The sequence below is a fragment of the Leucoraja erinacea genome, chromosome 24 (genome assembly GCF_028641065.1).
Source record: "Leucoraja erinacea ecotype New England chromosome 24, Leri_hhj_1, whole genome shotgun sequence".
NCBI lineage: Eukaryota > Metazoa > Chordata > Chondrichthyes > Rajiformes > Rajidae > Leucoraja > Leucoraja erinaceus.
Window position 1 is genome coordinate 28,018,631 of NC_073400.1, and position 14,504 is coordinate 28,033,134.

General features: G+C 46.1%; 1 protein-coding gene across 3 annotated transcripts in view; it reads left to right on the forward strand.

The window, feature by feature from the left end:
- Window positions 1–14,504, forward strand: part of lrrn2 (leucine rich repeat neuronal 2) — a 217,481-nt gene that overhangs the window by 99,706 nt on the left and 103,271 nt on the right. For all 3 annotated transcript variants that reach the window (XM_055654896.1, XM_055654895.1, XM_055654897.1), the window contains exon 2: window positions 2,988–3,089. The gene's annotated coding sequence lies outside the window, so the exon portion shown is untranslated. The remainder of the gene's footprint in view (window positions 1–2,987; window positions 3,090–14,504) is intronic.

Genomic DNA, 14,504 nt, shown 5'->3' on the forward strand with positions numbered 1-14,504 from the left:
CTATTGTCTATTGGCCCATTGAGACTGTGCCAACCACCAATCCCCACACATCAGTGCTGTTCAGCACACCCTTGGGACAATTTACAATCTTAACCAAAGCCAACAAACCTGCATCTCTTTGGAAACCGGCGCACCCCATGCGGTCACGGGGAGAACGTACAGACTCCGTACAGACCGCACCCGTAGTCAGGATCGAACCGGGGTCTCTGGCGCTGTAAGGCAGCAACTCTACCCGTGCCACCCACCGCAGACTCATTGATATGCAGGGAATGGAGAGATATGGATTATGTATAAGCAGAGGAGAGAAGTTAATCCTGGTATCATATACGGCACAGACATTATGGGCCGAAGGGCCTGTTCCTGTCCTGTACTTTTTAATGTTCTACGTAAAGGGTTGAACACACCGTCTTCTGATGCAGATTGACATGGGAAATGGCAGATCCATTCAGCTTTCAAAATATAAGATTTAAAGGACACAATACTTGTAGAACAAGGGCTCCCAACCTGGGGGAAATTAGTTGATTCGGGATTTGTACATATTTTTTCTCATTGACTGACTGTGTTTGGTTCTGGTTCACCGGTATCTGTTCATCATTAGTTGTTCATAAATAAGCAAAATAACATTGTTATGTGCTGTTAAAGTTGCCAGGGGTAAACGGAGCGAAAACGTTTGGGAACCCCTGTTGTAGAAGATTAATATGTACAGCTTCTTGTTGTGGAAGCTTAGTTTGGATTAGACATACGGCGTGGAAACAGGCCCTTCAGCCCAGCGATTCTGTGCCAACCAGCGATCCCCGCACGCTAACACTGTCCTACATGCACTAGGGACAAATTACAATCATAGCAAGCCAATGAACCAACAACCCGACTCTTTTGGAGTGTGGAAGGATACTGGAGCGGCCAAATGTCGCAGGGGAGAACGTAAAAACCCCGTAAGGGCAACACCCGTAGACAGGATCGAACCCGGGTCTCTGGCGCTGTAATGCCCCTGTCCCACTTAGGAAACCTGAACGGAAACCTCTGGAGACTTTGCGCCCCCACCCAAGGTTTCCGTGCGGTTCCCGGAGGTTTTTGTCAGTCTCCCTACCTGCTTCCACTACCTGCAACCACCTGCAACCTCCGGGAACTGCACGGAAACCTTGGGTGGGGCGCAAAGTCTCCAGAGGTTTCCGTTCAGGTTTCCTAAGTGGGACAGGGGCATTAGGCAGCAACTCGACCACTCCGCCACCATAGACAAATGGATATGCAGGGCATGGAGAGATATGGATCACGAGCGAGCGGAGGAGATTACTTTATCTAGGTATCATGCTGGGACACAGACATTGTGGCCCGTTCCTATATTTAGATATAAGATTTACAGTACACCACACTGGTGGAAGATTAATATATATAACTTCTCCTTTCTGCGGAGGCCCTTTCCCCCCAACAGTTTTCTCCCTCTTTGCTGCCTGAGTGTGTTGCCCGGAACAGTTTCACTCATGCACAGAAGTTCAAATGCAAAGTTAATCATCATGTGCTCATTTGGGCTGGTTCGACCATTTATCAGCTGATGAGTTGTCTCCGGGCCTCCCTCTAGCCTTCACTCTCTCTGCAGCCACGGGTGCCAGCTCTCGTGGACAGCTGTTGTTCACCTCGCATGCCTGCAGCTGGAATAGGTTTTGTTAATGCTGCCTAATGATGTATCTAACAATGCAAATTGCTCAGAAATGCGTCAAGATCCTCTCCGATAGCTCCTCGGAGAAAACTGGTCATGCGTGTTCCAGAGTCAAGTCAAAAGTGTTTTATTGTCGTATATGTCCCAGCTACAACAATGAATAGTCTTACTTGCAGCAGCTCAACACAGTAGACCGTAAACAATACAATGAACGAGAAAAAAAACTTCAGTGTGTGGATATTTACACATACACCTCAGTGTATGTGAGAGGTGATGAGAATAGAATTAGGCCATTCGGCCCATCAAGTCTACTCCACCATTCAATCATGGCTGATCTATCTCTCCCTCCTAACCCCATTTTCCTGCCTTCTCCCCATAACCTCTGACACCCGTACTAATCAAGTAACATACATGAACACATATATATATATATATATTACATACATATATATATTTCATTTTTACCCCACATACAGCCAACAATGGCCTAATTCCTTGATCATCGTCACATTTTTGCATATCTTTCATTCATTGTTCTTTATCTCTCTACATCATCGTCTATATCTCTCGTTTCCCTTACCCCTAACCAGTCTGAAGAAGGGCCTCGACCCGAAACGTCACCCACTCCTTCTCTCCAGAGATGCTGTCTGCCCCGCTGAGTTACTCCAGCTTTTTGTGTCTATCAACAGATATACATACATACTCATGCACACACACACACACACACACATGCACACACAAACACACATATATATATATATACACAGAAGATAGGCACAAAATGCTGGAGTAACTCAGCGGGACAGGCAGCATCTCTGGATAGAAGGAATGGGTGACGTTTTGGGTCAAGACCTTCTTCTACACACACACACACACACACACACACACACACACACACACACACACACACACACACACACACACACACACACACACACACACACACACACACACACACACACACACACACACACACACACACACACACACACACACACACACACACACACACACACACACACAAACAGCACACACAAATAGTGCACACAAAGACAAAAATAGTGCAATAAGACAAATCTCTGCCCCCCACGTCTATGTGGTTCAGAACCTATTTGGAGGTTGTAGTATTTAACAGCCTGATGTCTGTCGGCAAGGAGCTGTTCCTGAACCTGGATGTTACAGTTTCCAGGCTGCTGTACCTTCTTCCCGATGGCAGGGGTAAAATGAGTGTGTGGCCAGGGTGATGTTGGTCTCTGATAATGTGGGGAGGAGACCACTTGCTCCGTAGTTCCCTGTGTGGTCTATCTAACCTTTTTTTTAAATTCATTCACAGGTCGTATTCTACACAGACAAGGCCAGCTTTTATCTTCCATGCCAAACTGCATCTAAGAGTCAACTACACTGGTTGGTGGAGTCACGTACAAGCCAGATTCAGGTAAGGATGGCTGATTTATCCCGCTGCAGAATTTTACTCACAACCTATTTTCATGATCACTATTATTGATATGACCCAAAATACAAAGTGCTGTGGAACTCAGCGGGTCAGGCAGCATCTGTGGAGGGAATGAATAGGCGACGTTTCGGGTCGGGTCACAACCATGCCTAACGTTGCCTATCCATTCCCTTCATAAGGTCATAAGTGACGGGAGCAGAATTAGGCCATTCGGCCCATCAAGTCTACTCCGCCATTCAATCATGGCTGACCTATCTCTCCCTCCGAACCCCATTCTCCTGCTTTCCCCCCATAACCCCTGACACCCGTACTGATCAAGAGTCTATCTAACTCCGCCTTAAAAATATCCATTGACTTGGCCTCCACAGCTTTCTGCGGGAAAGAATTCCACAGATTCACCGCCCAGAGATGCAGCCTGACCAGCTTTGAGTACTTGAGTTAGGATTCCTTCATGTGCTTAGTTATTGATAAGACCTTTTTTATGTCCCACTTTCATTTCGTTATTAGATTCCATGGCGTGCGTGTCGTGTATATGATATTTCGTGCCTGTGTACTTGCGCATGGTGCGTGGTATGTGATAAGTCACAGGATCTTTTTGACACGCACTCACGCCCATGGGATTAACTCAATTATTTGAATTGTATTCTCCATTGTCAGAGTGCGGTTTAATAATAATAATAATAATAATACATTTTATTTATGGGCGCCTTTCAAGAGTCTCAAGGACACCTTACAAAAATTTAGCAGGTAGAGGAAAAACATGTAAGGGGAATGAAATAAATAGTAGAGACATGACTAGTACACAAAATTCAATTCAAAACACAATATGAGGCAATTCAAGCACAGATGAAAAGGGAGGGGGACGTGGGGCTAAGGATAAGCAGAGGTGAAGAGATGGGTCTTGAGGCGGGACTGGAAGATGGTGAGGGACACGGAATTGCGGATCAGTTGGGGGAGGGAGTTCCAGAGTCTGGGAGCTGCCCTGGAGAAGGCTCTGTCCCCAAAACTGCGGAAGTTGGACTTGTGGATGGAGAGGAGACCTAGAGGTTTGAACTAGCTTCTCTGGATACGTATCCATTTATGTATTTACTGACCCTATAGTAACCATATCGCTAATAGTTTCACATTGATACCCATATAGAACGCTTTCTATTTTCTTTGGGATTTACCGCACAGACTAGTTAGAACATGGAGCACAGAACTAAACATTCGTTTTGTGTAGGAAGGAACTGCAGGTGCTGGTTTAAACCGAAGATAGACCCAAAAAGCTGGAGTAACTCAGCGGGACAGGCTGCATCTCTGGAGAGAAGGAATGGGTGATGCATCAGGTCAAGTCAAGAATGTTTTATTGTCATGTGTCCCAGATAGGACGATGAAATTCTTGCTTGCTGCAGCACCACAGAAATATGTAAACCCAGTACATAACGGGAGAAAAAGAGTTCAGTGTGTGTCTACACTCGCACACAAACTCAATAAATAACAGGTATAGTGCAATAATAATGATAGTCTGTTGCAGTTCAGAGCTTATTTGGTGTCGTGTTTAATAGCCTGATGGCTGTGGGGAAGAAGCTGTTCCTGAACCTGGACGTTACAGTTTTCAGGCTCCTGTACCTTCTTTCTGATGACAATGTGTGGCCAGGATGGTGTGGGTCTTTGATGATGTTGGCTGCTGATGAGACCCTTCTTCAGACATTCGTCACCCATTCCTTCTCTCCAGAGATGCTGCCTGCCCCGCTGAGTTACCGGCCGGTCCCACTCTACGAGCTAATTCAAGAGTTCTCCCGAGTTTCCCCTTGATTCGAACTCGGAGAATTACGGTAATAGCGCTCGTAGGTACTCGGGGCTTTCGTGGACATTTTTCAACATGTTGAAAAATCTTCACGAGCTTACCGCGTTTCCCGAGTACCTGCCGTTAGCGTTACGAGCCGCTAAGAGACGTCCCGAGCTCCGACGTACCCGCTGCGTACATTCTACGTACTTACCATGAGTTTGATTTTTTTTTAAACTCGGGAGAGCTCTTGAATTACCTCGTACAGTGGGACAGGCCCTCTCCTCCAACTTTTTGTGTCCATCTATAGTTTAGCTCAGTTTAGTTTATTGTCACGTGTGAAGAGTTAGTTTAGTGACACAGTGGAGACCTTTTTGTTGCGTGTTGACCAGTCAGCGGACAGACTATACATGTTTCCAATCAAGCCGTCCACAGTGTACAGATACAGGATAGTGGGAATAGGGCAAGATGAAGTCCAGTGAAGTCTGACTAAAGGTACACAAAAATGCTGGAGAAACTCAGAGGGTGCAGCAACAGCATCTATGGAGCAAAGGAAATAGGCAACGTTTCGGGCCAAAACCCTTCTTCAGAGACCCTTCTCCATAGATGCTGCTGCACCCGCTGAGTTTCTCCAGTATTTTTGTGTGCCTTCGATTTTCCAGCATCTGCAGTTCCTTCTTAAACATAAGGTCTGATTAAAGATAGCCCGAGGGGTTCTAATACGATGCAATATTTATCCCAGGCGGGAAATTAGTTTGTAAAATACATGAAACATGAAAATAAAGTGCCGAGTAGTAAAGGCTAGTTTCTATGAGAGAGTTAGATAGAGCTCTAGGGGCTAATGGAGTCAAGGGATATGGGGAGAAGGCAGGCACGGGTTATTGATAGGGACGATCAGCCATGATCACAATGAATGGTGGTGCTGGCTCGAAGGGCCGAATGGCCTCCTTCTGCACCTATTTTCTATGTTTCTATCTATGTTTCTATGCTTTGGAGATGTGCAAAGATTGAGGAGGGAGGGGAGGGGGGTTGTGCAGTCTCACCTACCACACAACAGAAGACTGGTTATATATGTATATTATATATAATAATATGTGTGTTATGATTGTGTTTATAATTTGTTTGGTTGTTTTGTTGTTCCGCGAGCATTGCCACTTTCATTTCACTGCACATCTCGTATGTGTATGTGACAAATAAACTTGACTTGACTTGACTTGGTTAAAGTTTGATAGCCACAGGGAAGAAGGATCTCCTGTGGCGTTCCGTCCTGCAATGAGGTGAATGATAAATGATAGCTCAGGACTTCTCCTTAGTTGGTGGTAGGATGGTTCAGTTGCCAGATAACAGCTTGGAAGAAACAGTTCCCTAAGTCTGAAAGGAGTGTCCCGATCTGAAACATCTTTAGACTTTAGAGATACAGCGCGGAAACAGGCCCTTCAGCCCACGGAGTCCGTACCGACCAGCGACCACCCCGTACGCTAGCACTGCCCTCCAGACCCTGAGACAATTTACAATTTTTACCGAAGCCAATTTGCCCACAATCCTGTACGTCTTTGGAGTGTGGGGGGAAACCGGAGAGCCCGGGTAAAACCCACACAGATCACGGGGAGAACGTACAAACTCCGTAAAGACAGCGCCCGTAGTCAGGATCGGACATGAACATCGTCTGTCCATTCCTTCTACAGATGCCGCCTGTCCCGCAGAGTCCCGCCAGTATTTTGTGTTTTGCTCAAGATTCCAGTATCTGCAAGGATCTCTGGTATATATATAAAGCTTTATTTCAGACACAGGTCCATATAACACAACATACTGTATAAGGAGATACAAAAAACACATTAAAAATTGCATATTAACCTATAAGATATACGTTATTGCACCAATGCCATCTTAGCCTAGAAGTGAATCTATAGCAGCTTTTCAGAGGGCTGACTAGGGCTTCAATTATGTGGTTCTCTGACTTGTCCAGGCGACACATAAAACTAAACATCAGCTGTCTTAAGAGTGCCTCACAGGTTGGCACTCTAGTGGACACAAACAATTGACTGGCACTATGCTACCTAGGGACACGCAGCAGCAACCTCATTGCATCATTGTATGCTACCTTCAGCCTCTGCATACTCTTTTTCTTATATTTAGACCACAATTGAGCAGTATATAACGGTGTGATATAGGTTCTGAACAAGGAACAGTCAGAGCACATAGAAAACTTCCTTATAAGTATGTTAGCTTGAAAATAAATTTTACAGCGCTGTCGGTAGAGGTCTTTGTCATCCGTCCAGTCATCGGATATGACATGACCTAGGTATTTAATTTCCTCACACACAGCAAGAGGACTGTCTGACAAATAAAAGGTCGGAACAGTTGATTTCCTGTCCTCAGCGCTTCTAACTACCATTATGCGGCTTTTCTTAGCGTTATACTTTATGTCATAATCAAGGCCATACTGAGAGCACACCTTCAACATCTGCTGCAGCCCAGCACTATATGGACAGAGCAGGACCAGGTCGTCTGCATACATAAGATGATTAACAATAGTGTTGCCCACAAGACAGCCAGTTTTTAACCTATTTAACTGATTTGATAATTCACCCATATAAACAGTAAATAAAATAGGAGACAAAATTCCTCCTTGCCGCACTCCGTTACTAACACAGAATGGATCAGATACAACATTGTCCCATTTAACCTGAAACATTTGATGGGCATACCAAAACACTAAAATTCTCACTAACAATTTAGGGGCACCTCTATCTAGCAATTTTACAAACAATTGTTCATGATTAATTCTATTTACAGCTCTGGGAATGTTAGGTGACAGATGAGCCTTATGCATGGATTCATAGAGTCATAGATACAGTATGGAAACAGAATGTTATACAGCGTGGAAACAGGCCCTTCGGCCCAACACCGGCCAACATGTCCCAGCTTACACTCGTCCCACCTGCCTGAGGTTTGGTTCATATCCCTCCAAACCTGTCCTCTCCGTGTAATGATAAAAAAAACTCCATGCAAGATCCATGGGCAGGACAGGTAGAGATTGGCGGGGATGGGGATGACTTGTTCAGTTGGTTGCGTGAACCTTCTGCCGATTACACATGGCCTTCCCAGAGAGTCACACTGCCAGGTGGTCCTTCACAAGTTTGAGGAGTAATAGGTGATTTATCATTTCAAGGAGGTATTTGAAGCTTACTTGAAGCGTTTTCTCACGTCTGCTGGGAACCTGTTGCAGCGATGGATCTCGGAGCGGAGCGCCTGTTTGGGGAATTCAGTCTCCAGCTTGCCTACCCTCTGGGGCTGCTCGAATGTGATCAGAGTTGTCACAGAAATGTATCAAGCAGACATATCCATGTCATGGATGGATCCTAAAGCAGTTCTGCAGACCAAATGCGGCATTTGAATTGTCAACCGTTCAGTTCAGCCTTGAGGGGCGAGAGAAACAGAAGCTGCATGTGTTCGATGGTTTAGTTCAGTTTTAGAGATTCAGCTCGGAAACAGGCCCTGCAGCCCATCGACTCTCTGTTCTCTGTTCAAAAACACCGGGCATGCAAAGTTGAACTGTGCACTGGATAGCTGAGTTTAGTTCAGAGATACAGCGCGGAAACAGGCACGTTTGGCCCACCAGGTCTCCGCAGACCAGTGATACCCACACACTAAAGGGCCAGTCCCACTTAGGCGACTCTTTAGGCGACTGCCAGAGACTAGTTTTAATGGAATTCACCTACGACACCTGGCGACAACCTACGACAGCAAAAATTGTTGCCACTGTCGCCGAAAATGTTTCAACATGTTGAAAATTTTGCGACAGTCGCCCAAAAAAAATCACCTAAGTGGGACAGGCTCATTACACTATCCTACACGCACTGGGGACAATTTACAATTTTACCGAAGCCAATTAACCTACAAACCTGTAGGTCTTTGGAGGGTGGAAGAAAAACGGGGCACCCGGGGAAAACCCACTCAGTCATGGGGAGAACATGCCAACTCCACAAGGACAGCACCCTTAATCAGGATCAAGCCTGGGTCTCTAGCGTTGTAGGCAGCAACTCTACCGTTGCACCATCGTGTAGGGATACACGTTTAGGGATACAGCGCGGAAACAGGCCCTTCGGCCCTCCGAGTCCATGCCAACCATCAGCACCCATTCACAATAGTTCTATGCTATCCCACTTTCACATCAGCTCTCTACGCACTCGGGGAAATTTACAGAAGCCCAATTAACCTACAATCCCGCACATCTTTGGGATGTGGGAGGAAACTGGGGCACCCAGAGGAGAACCCACACGGTCATAGGGAATACGTGCAAACTCCACACAGACAGCATCCGAGCTCAGGATCGAACCTGGGTCTCTGGCTCGAGGCTATCAATGGATATTTTCAAGGCAGGGATAGATATATTAGTGCGAGTGTCAGGGGTAATCGGGAGAATGGAGAGGCAGAAGAATGGAGTTAGGAGGGAGAGATTTTCAACCATGATTGAATGGTGGAGTAGACTTGATGGGCCAAATGGCCCAATTCTGCTCCTATCACTACTGTCACATTATAAGATTACGCTGAGACAGTAGATGAGGCTCACCAAGTTTCCAGCGCCATTTTGTAAGATTCAATTCCAATGTTTAGAGTGTTGGCGTGCCCATAAACCCCGTTGTCCTGGCGACTGCACTGGGACGAAGTCGATGTGCCACCGCTAAGGTGGTGAATGGTTACAACATAGAAAAAAACAGGGATAAAATGACTGGGGAAAAAAAACAGGAGCCTACTTAGACGTACTTATGTACAGTAGGATGTTTACTGAACTGTACCCAAAAAAGGATTTTCATTGTTTAGATTGGTTTAGTTTTGTTTAGGGATACAGCGCGGAATCAATCCGCACAAACCAGCGATCCCCGCGCACTAAAGGGCCTGTCCCACTTTCATGAGTTATTCACAAATTCTCCTGAGTTTTCCCCTCGATTCGAACCTCACAGAATGTCCGTAACGAGTCCGTAGGAGGTCGTAGATATATCGTAGCGCTCGTTACACTAGCCGTAGGTACTCGTGCCATCAGGCAAGTCGGGACGTTTTTTCCAGCCCGATAAAAACTGTCCACGAGTAAAAACAGGTTGGGGTGAAAGAAATTGCAACTTTTTACTCGTAAGGAGGGCATCGAAATAGTCGTGGGAATTCGTAGACATACTTGTAGGAGTTCATAGGAGTTCGTCAACATAGTCGTGGGAGGTCGTAAGAGTTCGTAGATTACCATGATCTTGATTTTTTATTTAGGTCCTTTAAACTCGGCAGAGGTTTTGAATTAAGTCGTGAAAGTGGGACAGGTTCTTAACACTATCCTACACACACTACGCACAATTTTTACATTTACCAAGCCAATTAACCCACAAACCTTATGCGTTTTGTGGGAGTGTGGGGGGAAACCGAAGATCTCGGAGAAAACCCACGCGGGTCATGGGGAGAACGTACAAACTCCGTACAGACGGCACCCGTAGTCGGGATCGAACTCTGGTCTCCGGCGCTGCAAGTGCTGTAAGGCAGCAACTCCACCGCTGCCCCACCGTGCCGCCCCTTTCTAGGGTTCCTAGGCACATTGTGTACTCTTTACTCTCTGTGGCTACACGGAGCTGTCTTTCTTTAGCCAGCTGAAGTTTACCAAGGCAGCTATAGAGTGATCTCCCCTGTACTAGAAAATGCAATGTGAAAGCTCTCTCTCCCAGTGAGTGCATCCATAAAGAAAATCTACAAGACAGATAGACATTGTTACGGAGCATAAGCAAAACAGAGGACTCTGATGCTTAAAATTGAGTGAGATGCTATTCTCTGTTTCATATTCCACTTGTCATTGCACAACATATATATTTCATCTGAGAAAAACATAAAGCATGAAAAAACTACTACTTGCCGCTGATGCCCCTCAGACTATCCTTAACCGGAATTTACTGCCTTTACAGGGTCTGTCCCACAAGCATGCGACTGCATGCGGCAAGCGCGACCAAACCGGAAGCGGGGGCCGCGCGGAGGTCGAGTGATCACGTACGAGTTGACGTGGAGTTCGAGCGAAGTCCGCGGGAAGTTCGCGCTAGGCGTACGCCGTCAAGACGCAGCGTACAGCGTCGAGATGGTGCGTACAGCCTCAATGCGGCTGCGGGCCGGCAGGCCGTTGCCGCGTAGAATTTTTGAACAGTGTCTGTTTTTCGGATGTCGGGACCAGCTCCGCACAACTCCGGCGATCGAAGTGGGACCGGCCCCGTGAGGCCGTACGGCTCAAGCGACCACGTTAGGTCGCGCTTGCCGCATGCAGTCGCATGCTCGTGGGACAGGCCCTTACCTTGCACCAAACATTATCTCCTTATCATGTATCTTCACACTGTGGACGGCTCGATTGTAAGCATGTATGGTCTTTCTGCTGACTGGTTAGCACGCAACAAAAAAGCTTTTCACTGTACCTCGGTACACGTGACAATAAACTAAACTGAATTGAATGAGGTATGTATTTATGAACAAAATGAGAATACCTTCCTGTTTTCATTTACTAACACGTGCAGTAACAACATGTATCATGCAAAATCCAAAGTGTTTAGGATTAGATAAATAACCAAAAGACAAACATTTACGTGTGAACTAAATGAAGGATTTCTGGTCCCAACATCACTCCATTTAGAAAAGCAATTACAAATCCAGACTGTGCTATGAAAGCAAACTAATAATGAATGAATCAATCAATGAATGAATTAATTAATTAATACATTTTTTGGCCAAGTATTCACATACAAGGAATTTGACTTGGTGCTCCGCCCGCAAGTGACAACATGACATACAGTGGCAGATAGGAATGACACATAAAATATTAAACATTAATAATAAAACATTATTGATTAAACATGTGAATTAAATAAAATACAAGACCAAAAGGAGGCTACAGATTTTTGGTCATTGAGTAGAGCTACTACTCGTGGGAAAAGAAGCTGTTTTTATGTCTGGCTGTGGCAGCTTTAACCAAACTGGCACTGCAGAATGCCAGAATACAGAGGTCATTTTCTAACATTCATAGACAGTTATTATTAAATCTTTCATAAGCAATCTTCCACAATATCTCTGAACACACTTGTTATTAATGATTCCAGTCTTGGGCCTTGTTCATCTTTTGACATTATTGGCCTCACTGTCTCCGCTCATGTCAATAATATCATCCGCATCCCTTTATTGCTATTGCAAGCTTTTCTATTTCCCAAGTTAATTGTATTTTCCTCATCAATAACACCGAGTGATACATTCGATGCCCAAATTCCTCCCATCACTCTGAAGAAAGGTTCCGACCCGAAGCGTCGCCCATCCTTTTTTCGTAAGGTTCATCCATTCTTGGAGCAGAATAAGTCCATTCGGCCCATCAAGTCTACTCCGCCATTCAATCATGGCTGATCTATCTCTCCCTCTCAACCCCATTCTCTTCCCTTCTCCCCATAGCCCCTGGCACCCGTACTAATCAAGAATCTGTTAATCTCCGCCTTAAAAACATTTATTGACTTGGCCTCCACAGCCTTCTGTGGCAATGAATTCCACAGATTCACCACCCTCTGACTAAAGAAATTCCTCCTCATCTCCTATCTAAAGGTATGTTCTTTTAATTTGAGCCTATGGCCTCTGGCCCTAGACTTTCCCATTGGTGGAAACATCCTCTCCACATCCACTCTATCCAGGCCTTTCAATATTTGGTAAGGGTCCCCTCATCCTTCCAAACATGCGGCAATAATAAACTTAATCTAATCTAAACGCTTACGTCACTGCTTTTTTTGCAATCTATCCTCACATCACTGGATTCTCCAGAGATTTCTCCAGAGATGCTGCCTGACCTGCTGAGTTACTCTAGTAATTTGTGTCTATCCACTTATCACTCCCTCCATTATTCATGGACTAAGTATAGTTAATGACAATAGACAATAGGTGCAGGAGTAGGCCATTCCACCCTTCATAGAAACATAGACACATAGAAATTAGGTGCAGGAGTAGGCCATTCGGCCCTTCGAGCCTGCACCGCCATTCAATATGATCATGGCTGATCATCCAACTCAGTATCCCGTACCTGCCTTCTCTCCATACCCCCTGATCCTCTTAGCCACAAGGGCCACATCTAACTCCCTCTTAAATATAGCCAATGAACTGGCCTCAACTACCCTCTGTGGCAGAGACTTCGAGCCAGCACCACCATTCAATGTGATCATGGCTGATCATCCCCAATCAGTACCCTGTTCCTGCCTTCTCCCCATATCCCTTGACTCCGATTTCTTTAAGAGCTCTATCTAGCTCTCTCTTGAAAGCATCCAGAGCACTTACACATAACACTGATAACAGGACTTGGTATAGGAAGCTGACTGGAACCTGAAACGCAATCCTTCCTTCAGCCGTGGTCTTCAATTCCACTTACACATTGCAAATGCAGTTGTGTTTTCTTTTACCAAAACTACCAGTGTCAATCCTGCAAAACACATCCTCCTTCAGGGCGGCACATGAGAAGAGTTCTCGTCTCAGCTCAGCACTCCTGTACAAAGTTCGAATAGTTCCGCTTAGATTCTACATCAGAAACTGTGTCTCCCTCACCAACACGTGTAATTTCTTGTCATGGCTCGGTGTTTTAGTTTTTAGTTTTTAGCTTTTAGAGATACAGCGCGGAAACAGGCCATTCGGCCCACCTAGTCCGTGCCGGCCAGCGATCCCAGTGCACTAGCACCATCCTACACACACTTGGAACAAATGACCATTTTTACCGGAGGCAATTAACCTACAAACATGTACGTCCAGGACTGAAAGCCGCAGGAGATCTTTCTTCCTGGTGGCTATCAAATTGTACAACTCCTCACCTTTCTGCTGTAGGGTGAACTGACACCGACCCCCCCCCCCCCCCCCCCCCCCCCCCCCCCACTACCCACCCACCCCAATCTTTACACATCCCCAACCCTTCATCACTTTAATTTCATGTTTCATGTATCTTGCTGTGTTTTATGACTGTTGGCAGATCAATTTCCCTCCTGGGATAAATAAACTTCTATCGTATCGTATTAACGTATCGTAAGCCCAAGTAGTCCACGGGGAGAAGGTACAAACTCGACCTTGCAGGCGGTGGAGGCGATATCCCGGACCCCCTCCCACCGCCCACTCCTCGCGCCCGTCATCGCCAGCGGCTCTCTCCTCCTTGGCTCTCCAGTCTTCTGGCCCGAGCTTGGCCGCTTCCCAGCTTCCCCCCCGCAGTCCGCGGCCCACCAGCCTTTGCCTTCCCAAGGGCATCGATATCCCAGCACTGGATAATGCTGACCCTACTTCACTATCTATGGGCACATTAGGCAGATATATTGTCATAGAGTGATACAGCATGGAAACAGGCCCTTCGGCCCAACTTGCCCACACCCGCCAACATGTCCCAGCTACACTAGTCCAACCTGCCCGCCTTTGGCCCATATCCCTCCAAACCCGTCCTATCCATGTACCTGTCTCACTGTTTCTTAAATGTTGGCATAGTCCCACCCTGACTGCCTCCTCTGGCAGCTCGTTCCATACCCCCACCTCTCTGTGTGTGTGTGTGTGTGTGTGTGTGTGTGTGTGTGTGTGTGTGTGTGTGTGTGTGTGTGTGTGTGTGTGTGTGTGTGTGT